Below are 24,356 nucleotides of genomic sequence, written 5' to 3'. Positions count from 1 at the left end.
AAGATGACTCCAAAATCAATCAATCTATCTCTCTATCTATCGCCTTAATCTCATTCTTAAGCCCTAATTACCAATTGTCTACTGGACATTTTGTAATGAACATGCTAAAGATGTCTCAAATTTCTTAATATGTCCAACACAGAACTCAATAACTTTTCCCCCTCATACTTACCCTTCTTGCTAATTTCCTTATTTCTGTCAATGACACCATTATATTCTAGTTATCCAGGTTTACAACTTCAGTCATCATTACTCCATCTTTCCTAGTACCCAATTAGCTGCCAAATCATGTTCAACATTACTTTCACTACATCTTTTACATCTGTCTCCTTCTCTCCACTCACACAGACACCACCCTAGTGTAGGCCCTTACTGCCTCTCACCTGGACTATTTCAATAGCTTCCTAGCTGGACTCCTTGCCTCAAATCTCCTCTCTCTAAACCATCCTCCATCCAACTGTCCAAATAATGTTCCTAAAGGACAGTTCCAACCATGTTATCCTTCTCCTCAAAAAGCCCGGGTGGTTGCCAACTACCTCCAGGATAAAATACAAATTCCTTTGTTGGCATTTAAAACCCATCACAATCTGATGTAAATTTAACTTTCCGAGCTATTTATGCATTACCACCCTTCATATAATCCATGGTCCATCCAAACTGGCAGACTTACTGTAATTCATACCCAACAACTCACCTGCTGTCTTGATGGTTTTGTCATGCCTAGGATATGCTCTCTCCTCACCTCCATCTTTTAGAATCCCTAGTTCTCTTCAAAATTCAGCATAAGGGTCACCTCCCTACAGGGGACTTCTGCTGACCTCATCCCCTAAACTCATAATGCTCCCTGAAATTACTTTGTCTTTATCTCATATATATTTTGTATTTATTTTATGCGTGTCATCTGCCCTGACAAGTTCCTCGGGAACACAGAAAGTTGTATTTTTTTACTCTTAATCCCCAATAATTATCACAGTGCTAAGAGCATAGTAGGCACTTCATAAATGTTTATTGATTGGCTGACTTTGACTGCTGAAACACTGCCCTACAGCCAAAGTAGTGAGGAAGTTCTCTGAGTTTAGCTAGGTTTGTTCCTGGGTAAGAGGGTGGGGTGGGAGTGAGGAACAGTTTTTTTTTGTTTGTTTTTTGTTTGTGAGGCAATCGGGGTTAAGTGTCTTGCCCAAGGTCACACAGCTGGTATGTGTCAAGTGTTTGGTCTGAGGCGAAATTTGAACTCAGGTCCGCCTGACTTCAGGGCCTGTGCTCTATCCACTGCGCCACCTAGCTGCCCCCTGAGGAACAGCTTTTGAGAAAGCAGTATTACCTTCATGTCACATGAGGCATAAAGATATTGCTTTAAAGACAGGTTAAATAAATACTTAGCTGAAAGGAAATGATATCGTCCCCAAACCTCTACTGAAATGCATACCAGAGGAAGCAAAATCATTAAACGCTATTTACATGAGGAAAAGCCTGGTGCTTCTGGAGATCTATGCAGTAACTATACATTAAAATAAATATGCTTGCCAATTACTGATCCATACATAAAACAAACTCAGCTTTTAAAGGTGACTCAAAATGTAAAGTAGTCATATTAGCATGAGATTTAAACTTCAGTCTGGTAGGGAAGAGAAGAAGTTTTAAATGACCTCATTCTTAACATTACAAAAGTCCAGAAATGCTGGTCAATTCAATACACAATTGTTTGTCTTCATAATAGAAAGGGGTTGGTATTTAACTTAAAAGATCAACCTTTTCTGAAAATAGGTTTGGAAATGCTACAAAATTTTCTACGCCAAATTTCTGTCCTAAGAAAATATTTACAATTCAGTTAAAAAATAGTGAACACAGATAGATAAGTAATCCTAAAAAAAAAAAAAGGTCTGAACTGCTACACAATATTATTTCTTTATATGACAGTTAAATCAGTCGTGTTAAAACACTCTATATATACTAGATGTCACATGAGACACAAAATTTAACACAAGGATGGCCTTTGTCCTCAAGGAGGTTACACTTTAATTGAATTAATGAACCTATAATATGAAAGAACTCCATCCTCATAATGAAACATATAAATTAGTTCAGATCAAGAGAGCTTCGTGTTTGTGAACACATGGGGATATGGGGCAATGAAGGACAGACAACCTAGTATAGCAGACAGTTTGGAACCAGGAATCGAAAGATTGGGACCAGCCCTACCAATTAAGAGAGATATGACTTTGGGAAAGGTATTTAACCTCTTTGACCCTCAGTTTCCTCATCTGTAAAATGGAGCTACTTCTTAGACTAAGAAGGAATTTGTCATAGTAGATCAGAAGCAGGCCTCAGAGTAAGGAAGAGTTGGCCTCTACACCACATACTAGCTGTGGAATTATTACCAACTAGCCACCCTTGGCTGCAGAATTATAAACAAGTTACTTAACCCCTCAGTGATCCAGGCAATTCTGTCTAAAACTATAAGGTACAGAGGAGTGGTCTGATCTGCTTCAGTGGATGGAGTATTTCTGAAGACCTTTACTACGCTGACAAAACGACAGAGTCAGACCAAAAACAAACACACAGGGAACTATCTCATGTTACCTGGCTCACAGGCCTGTTAAGGAAAAATGACTTGTAGACCTTAAAGCAGTCTAGAAATGTTAGCTACTGTTTTTAATATGGGTTTAAAGGACTCAGAAAAATCAAGGAAGGTTTCCTGGGAAAAAAAATATCAATCATAAACTCTCAGATCAAAATGAGATCTCCAGTCTTTCCTTTATTATTTGAACATCATGAACCTACTATGTGCAAGTAGCTATGATAAAAGATGAGTACTTCAAAGCAGAAAAAGAAAAGGAAGCAGTTCTTGCTCTCAAGAAGAGGTATATAGGTCTATGTAGCTGTCTGTTATAGTAATATCCCCCATAAGACACTGCCAGAAAGAGATTTCCTTACCATTCCTCAAAAATCTCCAGAGAAGGAGGTGCCCCAACTTCTTTGGTAACTCTGCCTACCACCTCAAAACAACTAATGTCAAAATTCATCCTAAAATCTAATTTAGATTTCTGATTATGTTGTCTCAATCCACTTGTCATTGGAAACAAAAGAGATCTATCCATTTTTGACTGCATATAACAAAAACCATTATTATCCCCTCTCAGACATCCCTTCTCTAGGCTAAATAAATCCAAGTCACCTATATTCAATACTGCAAAGCATTACTGGATCTCTATGGGCAGAGTAATGGGTCACATACAAACTTCAGAAAAGATACGTCTTATTCCTAAGGGATATGACATACATAGATGACTGTAATACAAAATATTACAAGGTAAAAGTATTATTAACAAGGTGGAAACAAAATCCTATGTACAGTCTGAGAAAGAAAAATTCATTACAAACTAGAGCAGGAGTTTCTAGTGTTTGATCTGTGAACATTTTTTTTGAAAAATGTTTTGATAAATGTATTTCAATAATAGACTTCTTCCAGACTGACAATGGGATCCATGACATAAAATGGGTTGAGAACCCCTACTCTAGTAGAATCAAGGATGGTGTCATGGAGGATGTGGCATTTGATCTGGAGTTTAAAGGTAGCACAGGAAATTAACAGGCAAAGAGGGGAAGGGAAGACATCCAAAGATATCATAAAAAAGGAAAAAAACCCACATGTGCAAAAATATTTATAGCAGCTCCTTTTGTGGTGGCAAAGAACTGGAAATTGAGGGGATGTCCATCAATTGGGGAATGGCTGAACAAGTTGTTGTATATGAATGTAATGGAATACTATTGTGCTATAAGAAATGATGAGTAGACAGATTTCAGAAAAACTTTGGAAAGACTTACATGAACTGATGCTGAATAAAGTGAGCAGAACCAGGAGAACATGGTACACATTAACAGCAACACTGTGCAATGACCTACTTTGATAGACTTAGCTCTTCCCAGTAATACAATTATCTAAGACAATTCCAAAAGATTCATGATGAAAAATGATATCCACATCCAGAGAAGTAACTATGAAGCCTAAACACAGATCAAAGCATACTATTTTCTCTTTATCTTGTTTTTTTTTTCTCTTTCTCATGGCTTCTTCCTTTTGTTCTGATTCTTCTTTCATGACATGACTAATGTGGAAATATGTTTAATATGATTGCACATGTATAGCCTATATCAGATTGCTTGCCATCTTGGGGCAGGGGAAGGGGAGAGAAGGCAGGATAAAAAAAATTTAGAATCCAAAATCTTATGAAAGTGAATGTTGAAAACTATCTTTACATGTAATTGGAAAAAACTGGGTACTATTAAGTGGGGGAAAAAAACCAGCATGAACAAAGGCAAAGGTGAAAAAACTTACAACCATGTTGGAGCTATAAGAAATTTCAAAATCTCTTTAGAAGACTACCTGGTGGAGTGTACTATTAAAGGTAGGGTGGTACCAAAGGTATGGCTCTGAATGTCAGGAACAGACGTCTGAATCATATTCAATATGCAATGAGGAGCCACTCAAGATTTTTAAGGAAAGGATTAACATGACCATATCTATGCATGATGAAGATTACTCTGACAGAAGCACCAAGCAGGATGAAAACTGGACAGAAGGATTTGAAATAGACAAGGCAAGCCATAATCAGCTTAGAACTAGAACTAGAACCTTATCATTGGAAGGACCTCTGAAGACATCTCAGTAGACATACTTGAACAAGAATACCCCTACAACATACCTTCTCTGTTCGAAAACCTCCAGTGAAGGGGAATTCACTGTAGCCTAAAGAAGTCCATTCCATTTGGGGAAACAGCTCTAATTGCTGGGAATTTTTTTCTCTACTTCAAGACTAAATCTATCTTTCTGTAATTTCCACCCATTATTCCTAATTCTGCCCTTTGGTGACAAGGAGAACAAGTCTAATCACTCTTCTTCATGACAACTCTTAAAATATTGAAGATAGTTAACATGTTTGCCTGATATGTTACTGTTGCAAGAGCCTTGGAACTGGTCTCCCTGACTCCAGCTTTTCTCCTCTCTGATACATTTTATATAGGACTGCCAAAGGCAGATATGACCATGTCATTCCATAAACACCAATGATTCCTTACTTTTTCTAGGTATCAAATATAAACTCCTCTGTTTAGCTTTTAAAATCCTTTATAACTTGGCCTCAATCTTTCCCACCTGAAATCTATGGGTCAGTCAAAATGGCTTTCTTACTGTTCTCCATATGGAAGATATTCCATCTTCCATCTCCTTACATTTTGCACTGTCATTCACTGCCCTGAATACACTCCCTCATCACCTCTCCCCCTTAAAATCTCATTTTCTTCAAACCCATAATTAAGCACTATCTACATGAAACCTTTCCTGATTACCCTGCACCAGGTACTAGTGCTCCCCTCAGAAAAAAAAAAAATTACCTTGTATTTATTTTATATACATTTTGTATTCATAAAATTCGTGTAAACAAACTTTGTGTTTATGTATATGTATATGTATATGTATATGTATATGTATACTCCTAGAACCTAACTTAATATATGGAAGGATTTGTTCTATAAAATTTGGATTCAGTCAAAAGGCCACATTTAACGATCTAGGAGGCCACATGTAGCCTCAAGGCTGCACGTTCCCCTCCCTGGATTAGGTGCTTAATTTTTTTTTTTAAATGACTGACCTATTAGGTCCCCCTTAAGTTTTTTCTCCAGGCTAAGCATCTTCACTATTTTCAGTTGATCTTCTTCTACCCTAACTCCAAAAACCCTTCATCATCCCTTTCAGACACTCAGTTTTTCAATGTCCTTCCCCTAATATAACATCAAGAACTAAACATAATACTCTAGATGTGACTTCATCAGGACAGAATCTTCCTGACAATCACTTCCAGATACTCTGCCTCTCTTGTGGCAACTATCACATACTATTGACTCATATTGAACTTAAAATGCACTAAAAACCTCATCTTTTTCTTAGACTACTATTTAGCCATACCACTTTCATACATTTTAAACCTAAATATACTTACATAAATTTATCCCTATTAAATAAATTTCATCTTCTTGGATTTGACACGATATTCTTACACCTCTTAACTCCAATGTGTCAGTTACATCTCCCAGCTTTGTGTCATCTTCAAATCAAATTTGTAGATGATTTATAGACTTGATTTCTGACAGAACAGATCTCCGAAAAAGAAGCATGAATGAATCATATGACAGACTGAGGAGATAACTTTTGGTGTGTTAGTAACAGAGATGGATCTCATCAATTCAAAACTGACCTGTCCTTTAAAAAATAGAGGGCAATACTCTTCATAAAGCTTAAATCAGTCATAAAGTTTAGAGAGCACAAGATGCAATAATGACCTTCAACACTCAGAAGGAAATGAAAAGTGGGTTTTATAGTCTCTAAAAGAGGGAAAGTGACCTGGTGACTTAGGCAGATAAGAAGTAATATCAAGGGGCAGCTAGGTGGCGCAGTGGATAAAGCACCAGCCCTGAAGTCAGGAGGACCTGAGTTCAAACTCAGCCTCAGATCAAACACTTGACACTAGCTGTGTGATGCTAGGCAAGTCAACTTAACCCCAATTGCCTTAAAAAAAATAATAATAATATCAAGTGTGTTTTGTGTTTGTATATTCAGGATTATTGTTCACAATTACATCCTCAATTCATAGGAATCTTTTTTGGTAGATTTTCATATTGTATTGAGACAGAATTTCCACAAAATCCATGTGCTTCTATATCTTTAGTAGATACCACAACCACCCACAATCTCAATCCCAAGTCAAGTCATGTGTATTATCATGTAGTGTTCACACTATCACAGTGTATCATCAACTGATTATTTAAAAGATCTCCAGAAATGATCACTAAAGGAAAACAACTGAGTCCCTAAATTCCTTCACAAAGCAGTGGTTCTCACAGCTAGTTCCGCTCTATGTTATATCTGTGTGGTCTGCTTCGTCCAGTCATCCCCACTGAACTTTACCATATTCATACTTGAATAATATTCCGACTTTTCATCATCAGTCTAAGTTTGATATGGTGGCAGCAAATTTAAAAGTATGCCACTCTTTATTTCAACAAGTAGATATAATTTTAGTCACAAGACACTGCCTTTCCACCCTCCACCCCAACTTGAAAAATTAGAGAAAGACAGGATTTTCAGAAATTCTGTGCCTACAATCTCAAAAAAATACAAATACATTACATAAAAAAACTTTGTCAATGTTTACCTCTTTTATTATTCATAGAATTTTTTTTTATCCTTAAAAGAGCAGCAGGTGAGTTGGGGTTTTTTTTGGTTTTTATTTTTTTAAACAGACATCCGTGGCTGTGATATTGGAAATTCTGAATGATTAAAGATCAAATTATATTTGGAATAGTTTTTGTGGTAAGTACCTTTTAATTTAATCTAACTCTTTGAGAACTGGGCATTTAGACAGACATACTCTCTAAATTTATAGATAATTTGCAGAGATAATAATACATAGCATTTATATAGTGATTTAAATTACGTTAACTCATTTGGAAATCACAAGCCCACCCTACAAAGTAAGATCTATTATTGGTCCCCTTTTGCAGATGGGGAAACTGAGGCTCAAAGAAGAATCACATAGCTGCTAAGTGTCTGAAGCAGAATTAGAACTCAGATCTTCCTATGTCCAAGGCCTCTGCTCCATTATACCACCTAGCAGCCAGATGAAAAAGATAAGAAATGAGAGAAAGGCAGATAAAAGAGGAAGCACACCACAGTGGGTGGGGAGTCAGCCTCAAAGTCAAGAAGCAATGGGTTCAAGCCCCATCTCTAACATGCCCTGGCTGTGAGATCCTGGACAAGTAAACTGCTTAACCTTTTGGTTCTCTAGTTAATTCTAACACTATAAACTGAAAAAATGGTACTGATGGTGCATTGCTAAGAGGTAGTTTTCTCACCTGGGTATTCCCTTTTATCAATGAAATCACAGATCCAGTCTATATCCTTAAACTCATACAGATAACTATCAGAGTCTTTGATTACCTACAGAGCCAATTTCTTCTAACCAAGCAGAGTTTTCCATAATCACTTTTTGCTAACTCTACTCTGGATTCTTTGATACTTTTCACTAAAAAATGTATGCTTTTATCTTGACACATGAGGACTGTGATGAAACATACCCTTCTCTCAGTAAAAAGGTAGTGGTCCTCAGATGTAAAATGAGTCATAAACTGTCAGGCATGGTCAAGGTGTCAGTTCATTTTACTTAACTGTACTTCTTGCTACAGTGAGAGAGGTGGTGGATTGGGAAGTGACTAATATAAAAAATGTTTTTAAAAAAGCAATTAAACTTATCCCTTAAAATCTATGCTATTCTTTCTAGCTAGAGACTGGGGAGGAGGACAGAGGGTAGATCTGGATCTGTGATTCCATTAGTGTAGGTAAATATAGCTGCCAACACATACAGGTAAGTCAACTATTACCTTGTTTCTTCAAGATTCAGCTCAGACGCTACCTTCTACATGAAGCCTTTCCTGATCCACAACACCCTCCCAGCTCTAAGTGCTCCTCTCCCAAGACTACCTTGTATGCACTTTGAAAAGACTATGTAATATACATGCATATATGTATGTATGCATGCACGTATATATGAATGTAAAAATCGAGCTACAAAGTCTATAGCTAGAAAGAAGGGCATAGATTTTAAGATAGTTTCATTGCTTTGTGTTTCTTACATTTGTCGCTTCCCAACCCACAATCTCCTTCACAGAAACAATGATATTTACATACACACACACACACACACACACACAATGTTTCTCCGTTGTTGGAATTTAAGATCCTTAAGGTCAGGGACTGGTTCACTTCTTCTCTTCTGCTTTTGTATCACCAGGGCTTAGCATAACACCTGGCATGTAATAGGCACTTAATAAACTCTTATTGATTAGTTGGTTGAAATGTATAATCTTGCCTAGAGCACAAAGAGTTTAAGTGAATTGCCCAGGTTTATATCTATGTGCATTAAATGAATTATTTTTTGTGTAAATCTTCATGGTGTGAAAATTTGTTTTCTGGGAAATAAGCTTTTTATTCTTATATTGTTTCTAATTTTAAAAAATAAGCTCACAGTATTTTATATCACAACTTTCCTCTGCATCATTTGGAGACATTCCTACATGCTAAAGCACTGTGGGAGTCAGGGAGTTATAGAAGTAAATGAGAAGACACAAGAGCAGGACAGTGGAGGCAAGGCTGTGAGCAAAAGATGGGAGAGGGAGCCAGGACTGGACCAGGTTAGGAGAAAAGCCCACAAATCACATCAACAATAAGAAGGACCTTCACAGAGAGCCAACCTTCTGTCTCAGCCATTCATTTTTTTTTTTACAAAGGTAATTCACAAAAGTAAGTTCACAAGATTAGCCGCTGTCACATTGCAATTACTGATGTATTACACTTATGTGGGTAAGCTTCCTAAGGGTAGGCATTGTTTTAGCAACCCCAAAGAACAGCAAATGCCTAGCAGGTAAGAAACATTTGTGGTAGGAGCAATATCCTACCTCCTCCCCCCATGCAAGTCAGGCTAGTTTTTCCTTAAAAGTTATTGAGACCTTCCTTGAGACTTGGTTGGCTCAGGGCACTATAAGCTCAGATCTTGGAAATCACTTCCTTATCACCTGAGAACAAAGAAGCCAGGAGGAGTTCGAGGAGCCTTCTCTAATGATTGGTTGTTGAATCACAAACTCAGTATAGAATTACCCATACAGGATCTAGGACGGAGAACGTTTTCAACAGAAATTTGGCCACCAGGTGACATATTTTTTTTAATTTCAACTCAGGCCCCCCTATCTTTAAAGCTAACTCTCTATCACAGTGCTACCCATGAATCACATTAACAATTACTAACAATAATGATAATGACTTGATAACAAATTTTCTCCCCTTCAGAGAATATTTACTTGGATCTTAAAAGTACCTCAGAAAATTTCTGAAAAGTCATGGGCATAGGCATGATATTCTGGGCAGGAGAAACTACTCTGCCACCTATAGTATGCTCCTGGTTGGTACCTGCTACACCTGTCTAACTTGGCAGAACAGGAGTCTCTAACTTAACAACCCACTTATTAAAGCCCATAACCTCATAGGATAGAATAGAATTTTCTATTCATAATAAATAACAATTTTCTATCACAGAATGTTAGAATTTGACAGGACCTGAGAAATCACCTTCATAAGCAGAATCACAGAAATTACAAGTCATAAGGGGCCTCAGTCACCTTATGAGTCCAACTCGTGCATGAAAGGAATGCCCATTGTAACAGAGCCAACAAGTGGGTCATCCAGCCCCATTCAACAACTTCATTTTACAGACAAGGCCAACACAGCCTAGAAAAGTAATACATTAAACAACTGCCAGAGTCAAGACTTAAACAACCCAGGTTTTCTAATGTGACATACGCCAACAACTTAAGCAGTGTGGGAATGAGGCAAGAACACTCAAAGATTTGGGTTCCAGTGTCTGTTCTGACACAATCTAGTCAATGACTAACAATGCACTTCATTTCATCTTGAATTGGGCAGGGGGGAGAACTAAGCTTAGACTCAATGATTCTAAGAACCCTTCAAATTCAGTCTACAATTCTATGCCAACAGTTAAAAACAACTGCCTTAAAAAATAACTAAGCACCAAGAAATACGCTGTTTTCTTTATTATTTAATGGCTAATTATTTCAATCCAAAATCCTTGGGTAGGTACCCTTTCCTTCTCCTTTTCTTTCCACTATCTTCATCACCTTTTACCATTTCACTACTCATTAGCACCTCCACGGGAGCAGGAGAAAGGAGAGAAAGGGGAAGGAATGGGGAAAATTTGTAGATTGTGCTTGCTGTTAATGGCTCTCATAAGGGTAGGAAAAGCAAAGCTAAAGTCCAAGTTGGGGTAATCAGTAGATTTCATTTAACCATAATCATGCTCTCCCTATGCCCTCCCTTCTACTCTTTACCTCCAGAAAATTAGGCTTTATAATGAAGAAGTCATTATGTTCCCCTAACTATTGATCGTAAGACGGCAGATTTTATATTTAATTATTGGTTACACTCCATTACACAGGTCATTGTGTATGCTACCTAAATGCTTTAATTGGTGATCACTGCACTGTTGTTTTCATTCTAAGGAAAAAAGTAAAAATAAGTAGACAACATTCTCAAGTAGAGTAGTGATTCATTGTGTAAAGTGGGCAAGTCAATGAATCTTACTAACCCTTGCCTTAGACCTTATCTTTAACAATTTTTTAAAAAACCTAAAAAGTATTTTTCAGTGCCATAAAAAAAATTCTACATGGAGATTCCAAGAATACCCATTTAAATATATCTGTTATAAATTAAAGAACATATCTGCTGAACATTAACCTATACTTAATGTTAAGTTCAGTACCTAGAATTATCATAGGTACAAAGCACACCAGGAAATATCACAGAATCAAGAATTTGTGAGTTGGAAGGGATCTCAGTGACCAGAGAGTGAAGACTAAGTCATCAGCTTCTGCTTAACCAATTTCCTATCCTATAAAGGGCATATAATAACCAACCTACATAATAATCAACAAATAGTTATCAAACTCCTTCAACTCTGGCAAATAAGCTACATTATAATAATAAGCTACAAAATGAGTTGATATGTATGTTTTAAAAATTCATGTTATTAAGAAATATGATAATATAAGGTGTTATTGCTTTCATTACAATTTAATTAATTACATTTTCTAGTATTTTACACCTAGTTCAAAACCTAGACTTTAGAAACCTTAAGGATTTTTTCTCATCTGACATTTTTTTTTAGTATATACCTATACCATTTAGTATACATTCTATACCACTAGGAAATTAGAAGCACATTTTAGTATACTAGTTTTCAAATGTTATAAAATTGAAAAGTTACATGAGAAATCTTAAATGAGTCTTCAAAATAAAGTACAGCCAGGGTAGGTAGGCATAGTTAATTTCTGTCTGTTATATTCTCTCTAAATCACAAATAAAGGGCCTGAGTTGCAGAGCAATAAAAAGCTGTAAATGATTTCTCCGTCTTCAAAAAAAAAAAAAAAAGTTGAAATCTACTTGACAAGTAGATAGAAAACAGGTCTGGAATTCTGGAATACTGTTGTGCCTCAGGCTCTGCAGAGAATTGAACCTTCAGCTATAGAATTCACTTTCTCTCTCTGAAAACTCAGTTTCTCCACTTGTAAAAATCTGGATAAGAAACTGTATGCCCACCTTATTCACAGGTATGCTATGAAGATGAGATAATACATTGGAAAATCTCATTAGAAGGAGACCACAGAAACTGAAGATACTATTAAAAGAGAAAGTCCATCTATTTACTCAATAGAAAAGAATGCCAATGACACATGAATTAGAAATTCAATATGTAAACTAAGGGAGTCATTCTCTCCACAACCATTAAATGGTGATTTAATCCACTACCTCTTAAACATTATGCTTGACAGTCCTTGATGTACTTAAGTTATATGAGGTGTTGTTGTTTTTTTAATCAGTTTTAACAGATTTAATATATGCCATTCCATAAAACAAAAGTACTCAATCTGCCATAAGAGTCTGGCCATTTAGCCAGTCTATACATCATGCCCATGGGAGTTGGACACAACCCTTGGTCTCACTAATGCCCACAATCCTGGCACAGTATCATATGAAACTTAAGGATTTCCCATGACTTCTACCACTCCAAGAGTTTCATTAATGTACTCAATATTCCACATAAAAAGAGTTGTAACAAATATTTTTCACAGCTGAAGTAAGCTTTACAATCAATTAACAAGGATTTATTAAGCACCTACAAGGTGCCAGGCACTGTGGTTGAGCACTGGGGATACAAGTACAAAGAATGAAACGAATTGTACTCCTCCAAGGGCTTGCATACTAATAGGGGAAATGACAACATATATAAAATATATAGTGTAAACAGAAAGCTCATAAACATCTATACATCTATCTACAAAGTATTCGACCACAAGAATGTTGTGATAATTGAGCAGAAATGTAATGAGGGCCTGAACTAAAGTGTAGCTGTGTGAGTGGAGAGAAAGGGTCAGATGGGAGACACTGTGAAGGTAAAAACAGCAAGATTTGGAAAATAACTGGATACATGGGGCAAGGAGAGAGAGGAAAGTCAAGGATGATGCCTGAGGTTATGAACTGAAACACTAGAAGGATGGTGGTAATTTTGACAGAACAAAAGAAGACTAAAGTAAGTACGTGAGCAGTTATCTCAAGTCAACTTTTTAGAGGAAAGTCAGTTGTGGGTAGGGGAGACAGAGATGCTAAGACATAGCCAAGTCACACTGGACATGGGGGTGAGGGTGTGGAGTTGAACTCACCTTGAGTATGATAGTAGGGGTAGGCCAGGGCTTCTTAAACTTTTTCCACTAACTACTCCTTCAGTACTTTTTAAACTGTGGGTCGCAACCACACAGTTTAAAAAGCACTGCCATTTGATGAAGGCAGTTTGGGAACTTGCGTTTTTAAAGCTGTTTGATCAGTGAATGTCTTTAACTTTATATCAGTAATTTCTGGATACAGTCCCCTCTCTTAAAATAAAGAAAAATAAATAAGCAAAAAGTCCTACAGTCTTACAGTATAGGAAACATTCTGTCCCTTTAGTTCTATACCCCATTTCCATTTTTATCTATATGTTCTCTGTAATCAAGATTAATCGTTACAATTACCTAGAGTTTGGCTTTCTTTTATTCTTCCTCTCTTTCATGTTACTATAGTCATATCACTGTATACATCATTCTTTTGATTCGGTAGCTTCCCATTTTAACTATCTCAACGCTAAACTCAGTTGTTACTAAGTGATATGAGACCTAAGTTCATCATGGTTTTGTTAGTACCCTTTAAATATCAGTGTACTAAGTCAAAGCCCCATTTGTTCCACCCTAGTTTTAGCTCTGAGTTTACAATGTTAGTGTCAAAAATATTATACCTGTTGTTTATACCTCTATTCTACATGATACTGACTTAACTATAAGTAAGAGATGTATTATTAAACAAACAAGGGGTAGAGATAATTACAAAAGATAAAAGAGATAATCTTGATTACATAAAATTGAAAAGTTATCACACAAAATTAATGCATCTGGGATAAGCACGGAAGCAGCTGAATGGGGAAAAAAATCTTTTTATCAAACTTTTCGGATAAGGTTTTGATATTCAAGATATATTGTCAACTAACATATATGCACACATATGCAAGTATGCATGTATGTATGTATATAAAACCAAAAGCTATTTCCCACTTGATAAATGGTCAAAAGTTCTCAAAAGAATAAACAGTTCTTGAAAGAAGTCCAAAATTAACACATATATAAAATAATGCTTTAAATAATAAGTAACCAAAGAAACACAAATCATAACACTGCTGAGGTTTGACCAAGATGACAAAAAAATGAGACTAGTCAATATTGGAGGGGTTGAGGAAAGACAGACCCACTAGAGTGCACTGTTGGTGCAGCTGTGAATATAACCATTTTGGAAAATGATTTGGAATTATGCAAATAAAGTGACTAAAATATCTATCCCCTTTGAGTCAAAGATTCCACTACTAGGCATATATTCCACAGAGGTCATTAATAAGAAGGGTTCAAATACATCAAAATCTTTATAGTAGCAATTTTCATGATAGCAAAGAACTGGAAACAAAATAAGTACCCATCAAATGGGGAATGGCTAAACAAATTATGATACATGAATGTTATTGAATATTACTATGCTGTAAGAAATGTTAAGTTACTTAATAAAGAGTATTATGGCAAGACTTATATGACCTGATATAAAAATAAGTAAGCAGAGCTAAGAAAACAATATAAACGATAATTATGGAACAATGTAAATGGAATGAACAATCACCAAAAAAAAATCAAAAGTGAACACTGACAAATTACAAAGAATAGTCATGATCCCAAAGAAGAGATATGAGAAGATGCCTCCTCTCACTCATTTGCAGAGGTGGAAGGTCCATGTTAAATATATTTTTCAGATTTTTCTTTGATTTATTGATTTATTTTACCTCTTCATATATATGTATATATATGCATCCATGTATGTATGTATGTATGTATGTGTGTACTGTCATTGGGATTGCTCCCTGGGAAAGGAGACAAGAAAGGATACTAGGAGAAATTTAGATGACATAAAAACAAAAAGACAGCAATATAAATGTATTTTTAAAAAGACTTCATTGATAACAACTGACATTGCTAACTTAGGAAATCAAATACAGCATTATGCAGCTAGATATCCACAGATATACAGCCTGACTGGTTTGGGGTAAGGGACACTGATTGTGGAACTAAGAGAAAAACTGGATTCATATACTGGCTGTGACACTTACTAATTGTATGACTAGTCGGCAAGTCACAACCTCCTTAAGCCACATTTTAATCACTTACGAAATGGGCTTAATAATATCAAGAGGACTTACCCCATTGTGGTGTTGGGAGTATCAAATGAGATCACGTACATGAAGCACTTGGCAAACTTTTAAGTGCTCCACAAATCCCAGTTCTTATCGTTTTCTCTGAGATGCTTTTATAGATCCATCCAATGTCCATTATTAAATAATACAAGTCTGTTCTTCAAGAGCTGACACTGTCAGGACATGTTCATATCAGAAATGTCAAAATAACCCTTGCTTCAGAAAAAAACAACAGACTGGAGAGCAGTAGAAATATAGTTTTAACCCTGAATTGTCATCGAAAAAGCCTGGCTTTACCACAAAAGGAAGTTACTGGCTGAATGTGGTTGAAAAGACAGGAGTGAAAAAAAAAAGCTATGTCTTTATGACATATACCACAATGACCATTTCCTTCTTAAAACTCATTAACTCTCCCTTCCTTAATTGCCAACATGCACAGCTGAACTTAATAGAAACAGAACACCCCCCCCCAAAAAAAATATGACAGGTGAAAATATGATGGCACAATTCTCCAGATCTGTGATTTTAAAAAACAAAGACAATAACTTCCTTGTAATAGGACTTTTCATAATTCATTTAGATACATGAATGAAGTTATCCATTGACTAATTCATATTAGGGAAAGTCTCCAGTGAAATTAGCTCAGTGAGAAACCACTCCTGAGAAAGTGATTGACCCAGAGACATACCATGCTACCAGGCAGTATGCCATGTTTTCCATTTTTAAAGAACTGGAGAAAGATGGTCATAATATCAGGAAGCCAGATGGAACCACAGACGGTTAAAAAGAAACAAACACAGGCCAACATCTCTATTTTGATTCAGATGTGTTAAATATTATTAAAGTTTGTACTAAAAGAAACCTTGCAGAGCACAAAGTAAGCACTCAGACTTTTTTTTTTTTTTTTAAAGACTGCCCTAGCTGTAACATCAATTAAGGAAGGCCTAACAAATATGCCCAACAGGATAACAAAAATTCGAAGGCCCTCATAAATATGTAATATTAAATATTTGTAATGTGTCATTCAATCAAACCAATAGCATCCCTAAAACAGCAGGTACTCAGAAAGTATTTAGATAGACAGGGAGAAAATAGGAACTCAACACAAATTAAAACTGAGATGGCATACTGGGTGATTATTGGTAGGCAAACTTTGCAAAGCCCGAAAACTCAGTGGGATCTCACAGGGTGCGATGGTTAGCCAAATTATTGACAATAAGCACAATTAGGAAGCAAAAACTCAATCATCAACAAATAGTAGTTATTATTTTCTGCTCAAAGTTAAAGGAATGTCAAAAAAAAAAAAGGCCAGAGGAAGTGAAATTTCACAAAAGAGAAGTAAGGGCTGACTGGAGTTGGGAGAAACCACACAGAGAGAAATCAACAGTTTAGAAACTTGAAGGAAACTTGGAGAGCATCTAGGTCAAAGGTATCATTTTGCAGATGAGAAAATTGAGTCTATGAGTACTTCAGTGAATCGCTCAAGGTCACATGACCTTGACTCCCTGTTCAAGCTGAGACTAGACATGAGGCCTTCCTACTTTTAAAATCCAGTGCTCTCCCCACTGCAGGCCAGTGAGCCATTACACATGAGGGGTCATTTAGCATTTTCCCCAGAGCTTGAGCAACTTTCGTCCTCCTTCAGCAACGTAGAAAAACCAGAGTCCAACCAACACCTACTAAATGATTAATAAAAACAGGAAGCAATCAGATAGTGAGTTGGGATGAGTTCCACCTCCATCCCTACTCAATTGAGAAAATACTCCATGCTGTTGTCATAACTGGTGGTACTTGCCTGCCCCAGGCAAAAAGTTCCTATTTATGACTGCATCCTGCTGCTCTTCCTGATGGGCAGGACCTTTCTAGACTGTTTTACAGTCAATCTGGAGAGCTGCAGTTCTAAACAGAAAGAAATCCATCAGTGATTCAGATGATTAAACTCTCCTATTTATCCTGTCAGAATATCTAAGGGAGACATAAACTCAACAGTCTCATCCGTGACAGATTACACTGATTCCAATATCAAAGCTGAGTATATTCAAATGCTTTAAAGAAACAGGAAGATACACAGACATGTCCGGCTTTGATTGAGAACCAGAATAACCAAACTCATGACAATCTCGTTCAACCTGTCATCTTGACAACCCTTAGACCTCAGCCAACACCTTGGACGACTGAACCTTTTCTGCTTCCGATCTCCTGACCTGGGGCTCTTGGTGTGCCAGAGCGTTTTACTACATCCAAGTGACTCTAACCAGGCTTCACTTTGTAGCCTGGCCTCCCTCAGTTTCTTCAACTATAAAAAGAGGAGGTGGGACCAAACACTCCCTCAGGTCCCTTCCAGCTCTTAGATCTCTGATCCTATGATCTTATCAGCACTCACATATCTTCTGCCTTCTCTCTTTCTCATCCTTTCCCCTCCCCCCCCCCACATTTTTTCCCTTTCCAGTTCTGGAACCATAATTAAATTAATACTTCCATTCCTACTATAAAGAATATGTTAATCTATTCCCCTATGGCTCCTCCCACTATCATTATGAAAATGTCATTTCCTGGCCGCCACTTCCTTGAATGGGACAGACCCCTCTTCCTATTAGAATTATAAGTTCCTTGAAAGCAGGGGCTGCCTTATTTTATTTGTATCTGAGAGTGTTTATTTGAATCCCCAGAGCTTAACGTAGTACTTTTCGCATAGTAAGTACTTAATAATTTTCATTCATTCATTCATTCGTTCATTCATTCATTCATTCATCCATCCATCCATTCATGCCTCTCTGGCTACATTTCCACTGGCAAACCTGAGTTAAGGGACAGCTAGATGGTGCAGTGGTTAGCGCACCGGCCCTGAAGTCAGGAAGACCTGAGTTCAAATCCAGCCTGAGAACAAACACTTGACACGAACTAGCTGCGGGACCTTGGGCAAGTCACTTAACCCCACTTGCCTTACCAAAAAAAAAAAAACTGAATTAAGTTATTTTCATATATAGTTTAGAAAGAAAAAATGTGGCTTCCTCTTGGCCTTCAGAGGCAAAAATGTACAAAAGAGGACAACAATGAGAACTGCCTCCAAGGGCTTTATAACCAACAAGATTTCATAATGGTTCTCATATTTCCTCTGACAATTTTAATTTTAAAAATAGTTAAGGGAGAGAACATAAAACATCTTATTATTTTTCATCACAACTCTCAATTACTTTTCTTAATTCTGAGTTTGTCACCCACCCACCCCTCACTAAAGATGACTGATAAGGAAAAAAAATAGGAAATGGCAAAAGGTAGGAACTGTCTAATATATGCAACAATTCAACAAAAATTTATTTAGTACCTACTTCCTTGCAAGTCGGGGGCAGCTACAGAGTGCAGAAGATAGAGCACTGGGCCTGGAGTCAGGAAAACCTGAGTTCAAATCTGGCCTCAGACACATTCTAACTATACAACCCTAGAAAAGTCACTTAACCCCATTTGCCTCAGTTTCCTTATCTGTAAAATGACCTAGAGAAGGAAATGTCAAACCACTCCAGGATCTTTGCCAAGAACATGTCTAATAGGTTCACAAAGAGTCAAACATGACTGAAAGGACAAGACAATAACCTTAGAAATCACTGTACAAACACCAAAATGAAATTATCCCTGGCCTCAAAAGAGCTTACTTTGCCACTGAGGATATACAAAAGGTATATTGATTGATATAGCACAAAGAAAACTGGGATGGCACAGAATGCTAACAACCAGGGGCTGTAAAAAGAGGGAAATGAGAAAAGTCCTGCCTAGGAGTTGGCATGTGAATGAAGTCCTGAAGGGAGCAAGGATTCTGATATGTCAATTTGAGAAGGGTATTTCACCAATTCAGGTCAGTCAGTCTGTGTAAATGCAAGAGATCAAATATGGAAGTTGGGAAAAGATAATAGTACATTTGGGTGGATATGTAGAGGAAGGTGAGATGGAGATGTGAGGTGTAGATGACGGTAGATGACAAGTAACTGAGAGCCAGGTTGTGGAGGGGTTTATTAAGGCATTTCTATTTTTATCTTGACATAATGGGAAGTTTAGAAGGGTTTTGAGCACCAGGGTGAAATGATGAGACTCATGACTTAGAAAGATTATTTTGGCAACTACATAAAGAAGGGATTGGAAAGGGAAGTGCCTGGCAGCAGAGAGACCAATTAAGAGGCTATTCCAATAGTCCTGGCAAGAAGTGATGAGGGTCTGAGCTAGGGTGATGCTGGTGTGATTAAAGAGAAAGGGACAGATACAGCAACTGTGATCAAGGTAAAATTGGCAAGATTTGGCAACTAGCTATATAACGGGGCAGGGGTGGGGGAATAGAGAGGAATAATTAATGATGACTGCAAGGTTACTTAGATGAGGGGTCATAAATCATTGTGGCATTAACAGAATAATATATAAATCATATTATACACAAACATACTCATATTTCTTTGTATTAGCACAGTGCCTGGCACACGGTAAGCACTTAATAAATGTTTATTGACTGTGTTGATTCATTTACCCAAGATAAAATTAACTTTTTCAAAAAATAACATAGGTTATAGAATATGGCAAAAGGTTCTTTCCCACATATCAGAGGCTTGGGCTAAAGCAATTAATTTTAGGGTGGGAGACACAGATGTGGTTAAATCCATTAAACAACTGAAAGACGAACACTTTAAAGTGGGATACATCTTTATACTCTATCCCAGTGGGACACTTTATGTCTAATAATGTATTCTAAATATAAATACCTAGAATTTTAGACATTAATGAATTATATTCCATTTCTATAGTTTTTTGTTGAAATTATCAATGAATAAACTCTACACTCATGTTGTTAGTGAAAACTTTCTTATTCTTTGCATAAATTAATGACTCATCACTGTGTCAGGAGATAGTTCTGACAAAGAGTTTTTAAAAATCACCCAGACCCCACAAACCACACAAAATACTTAAATACCCTTTCTTTAAAAAAAATACCATAATACTCTAAATTTATTTTATAAAGGAAGTGCTGTAGGATGTTGCATTTTGGATGGTTCTTTGAGATTCTGTAAAAGAAGATTTAAAAGGAAGTTGTGGTTAGCTACTCTGCTGGGTGGGGCCAGCAGTAGATTAAAAGATGGTTCAAAGTCAGGGAAGGAAGAACTGAAAGAGTTCAATCAGTCAATCAACATTTATTAAGGGCCTATTAAGTGTCAGGCACTGTTTTAAATGCTGGGGACACAAGGACAGTCAAAAGGCAGCCCCCCGCTCTCAAGAAGCTTGCAGTCCAACAGAGGAGATTTTACAGGAGGGTGCTTCCTTTTTTTCTTACTGTGAAGTCGCTCTCTCTTCTTGAATAAGAGCTATAAAACTGGAGTTCCAGAGAGTTTCTTTAGTTGCACTGTGATTACTATAATAAAATACCCTCATTTACCAGGAAAAGAAATTTTATCCACTTAGAAAGAAGACATTATTATAAGGACATTTGTTTCATTTTGTACAAGGCTAAGACCTATTGCTGTACTTATAGATGTTTTTATTTAATAATCTTATTACTCTACTTTAAAAGACAGAGGATACCTCGTGTTTACTTTGCCACACCACTGTACATTTATTTTCTTTTTTGCACCTTTACAGTTCATTCTCTGATAGGTACTTGCATTTATAAAGAAAAATACAAAGCAAATTTCTGCTATTATTCCTCTAGCATACTGCCTCTCCCATTTCTGTTGGTTTCCTTGGAAAAGAGTAATTACCAAAAACAAATCTGTAAAATCAGGAAAACTGGCTTATTTATTGGCTCTGCAAACGATAGCAAAATGAAACCCTATTTCAAGCCCCTACAGAGTTTTACAGGGTGCAACCCAGCCAAAGGAAAACTTGCCCAGAGTGATTTGTGTCTTAAATATGTAAAAAGAAAGTAAGGAAGAAACTTGAAGTGATGTCACAATGGTGGTTCCAGTAGAGTAGATCACAAATCAGTATGATGTTTTGGTCAAGTACATCAACGATCTAAATCTCTGATTTCACTGAGGGTAAAATTGAAACTGTGAAAATAAAGCTAGAAAAGAAACTCAGCACATGACCCAAGGTGCTGAGGAGCAGGAGCTCCTCAAAGTGGGACAGTTATTTCCAATGACCTTCAACTTCAAAGTGAATTTCCATTTTAACTCCAAAAGGAAACCAGGGATCAGGGCAGCAGCTGAGGAAATGTCCTTAAGGGTCCCTTGTCTGTCATCAGGACACACGACCCACGAGTGTCTATCTGGGAAAAGAGTGATTAATCCCCAACCTCTTGTATTCCCCACTTCTCTCTACTGCTACCCAATAAGCAATGGGTCCAATTACACCGGCCCAGATTTAGGGGCACTAAACAACCTGTTCACTTCCATGGCTGAAATTAATTCTGTTGAGTTATAATTAATTCATCTTGTACTAGACATGTTTTTAAAATAATACTTTTTAAAAAAGAGAAGTTCCACATTACCTATGCTCTCAGACGCAGCCTAAGGCAGTCTATGGGTACATTGGTTGGTTTTGCTGAACTGCTTTAAAAATCTTTATTAGAAGAGAAGGCAAACAGGACAGGAGGGGGAAGGATGACACATTGAGAAATTAATATTGTTCCAAAAAGGACTCAACTAGATTTGTTGTGAATAAGCTCTGTAACTTCCTTAGCATGGGATATGTCCACTCCAGGTAAGGAATTTCCTCTACCAAAGAAGATACTATGAGGTTCAGTAACTTGCCTGGAGTTATAAGGCCAGTACATGTCAAAAGTAGGACTTAAACCCAAAACTTCTCAAACCCTAGACCAGCAATGCCATGCTGTGTCTCCAATTTAAAATATACATGTAAGCAAACACATCTCAAAATTCTGGATGGGGGAGAAGGGAGAAAAAAACTAACGGATTTAAAATAATTTAGAATTTAGTCAAGAGTCAGTAAATTCTCTACTCAGACTAAGCTCTGTACCCTCCTTCCTTCTGGCCCCCTCCAAGACAGTCAGATCATTCAGGAATTACAAAAATGATTTCCTTGAAGCAGATGCCTATGGTAATTTCCTATACTTTGTAGGTATGCATCCAGGTTCACATTTGGGCACCATGTCATATTATATGTCTTCTGAGTATAACAAAACTACCAGAGGTAGCATGATTTAGTGGATTACATTTGGACATGGAATGAAGAAGACCTAGGTTCAAACTTGGCTTCAGACACTTACCAGCTTTGTGACCCTGGGCGAGTCATTTAATCTCCGTCCGCCTCAGTTTCCTCATTTGTAAAATGGAGATTATTATCTCCAACCTCTCTCACATAGGGTTGCTATGAAGATTAAATGAGAAAACAGATAAAGTGCTTTTCAAACCTAAAAACTCTACATAAATGTTAGCTCTTATTTTACTGGAATGCTCTCCTTGTTGAACAAACCTAGATAAGATATCTGTCCCCTTAGGATGCTGTTCATTCATTGCTAAGAAGTGAGGTGGCAGAGTGGAAAGAGTGCTGGACTTGGAATTCAGAAGACTTGAGTATGAATTCTGTCTCACTCACTGATTTGTTGTGGGACCCATGACAAGTCACAACCTCTCACAGCTGCCTTTTCTTTACCTGTAAAATGAAAGTAAAAATAACCTACCTCCCCCAGTACTGTTGTGAGAATTAAATGAGATATTTGTAAAGGACTTTGCAAATCTTAAAAGACTAATATAAATGCTACCTATTATTGCTTATCATTAAAGCTATTTATTATCCAATTGCTGCATCAAAAACACTACAGCCAAGTAGGCTCTGGGGAAGAAACAAAGATAATTAAGGCATGACACCTGCCTGCCCTCATGGACCTTGTAGTCTAGCAGGGTAATAAGCATGTGAAACATACAAAAATGTGGAAGTACTATTATACATTAAGTATAGTATAAAAATACAACTATAATTCAGAAACACAATATAATCAAACCATGAGAGAAGCACAAAATATTATTCTAGGCTAGAGGAAGGAAGGATCATTTCCGACTTTTCATTCATGATTGTGCTTTCCTTCCTCTCCATTTTAATGCCCTCCACCCATGCCACCTATCCCAAGCATCTAAATAGGGTGGAATTAAAAAAAAAATAAAGTCAGATTTGCCATAATCTAAGAAAACCTCCTTGCTGCACCTCCCCCATCTCCATCTGCCAACACAGCTTTCTGGCTACTGGCTCCAAGATCTCCTGCACGCTCTTTCCCCTACCACAGCGCCCTAGGTAAATCACAACCTCTCAGAGACATAGGCAACTCCTTAAGATTAGGTTGCAGAGACAATGCAGATCGGTATTCACCAGGAGTGGGAGTTTCCTCTATAAATGAAATCACATGTACTATCCAAAAAATGAAAAAAAGTATCCCTATTTTTGTCTATATTTATGTGTCCATCCTGTTTGCCCCTGTAGAATATAAAGTCCTCAGAGGGAGAGACTCATCACTTCATTTTCTACATTATCTACATACTCTTTCATTGTAATCTATTTTAAAATTTTCAAGTCTCATTCTGATCATCTCTATCAGTACTCCCACCCCAATAGCCACTGGACATCCTGTTAATTGAAACACTAAGATTCCAAAATACCAAAAAGCTACATAGAAAGTTTCTACCACAAGATGAAAAATTTGAAAATTACCAGGTGAGAGTAAGTGGAAACCAGTTGGAAGAGACCCACAGAACCTGCTAATCCTGTCGTAACCATGTGTAGTTCCACTGAGTCTTTCACCTAAAACTATAAACAGCAGCAAATCTCATAGAAATATTTAAATTCAAATGCTCTTGAAAAGGCATGGGGCTTAACAGGGAATGGATAGTTCACAAATGGCCAATCTGTGATATGATATCACAGATCTATTAGAGTATTGGTAAGTACATAACTTCTGAGAAAACGGGACTCTTCAGTCTCCTTTGCTAGATC

The sequence above is a fragment of the Vombatus ursinus genome, unplaced genomic scaffold (genome assembly GCF_900497805.2).
Source record: "Vombatus ursinus unplaced genomic scaffold, bare-nosed wombat genome assembly UNPS02014942.1, whole genome shotgun sequence".
Classification (NCBI taxonomy): domain Eukaryota; kingdom Metazoa; phylum Chordata; class Mammalia; order Diprotodontia; family Vombatidae; genus Vombatus; species Vombatus ursinus.
This window is presented reverse-complemented; position numbering follows the sequence as displayed.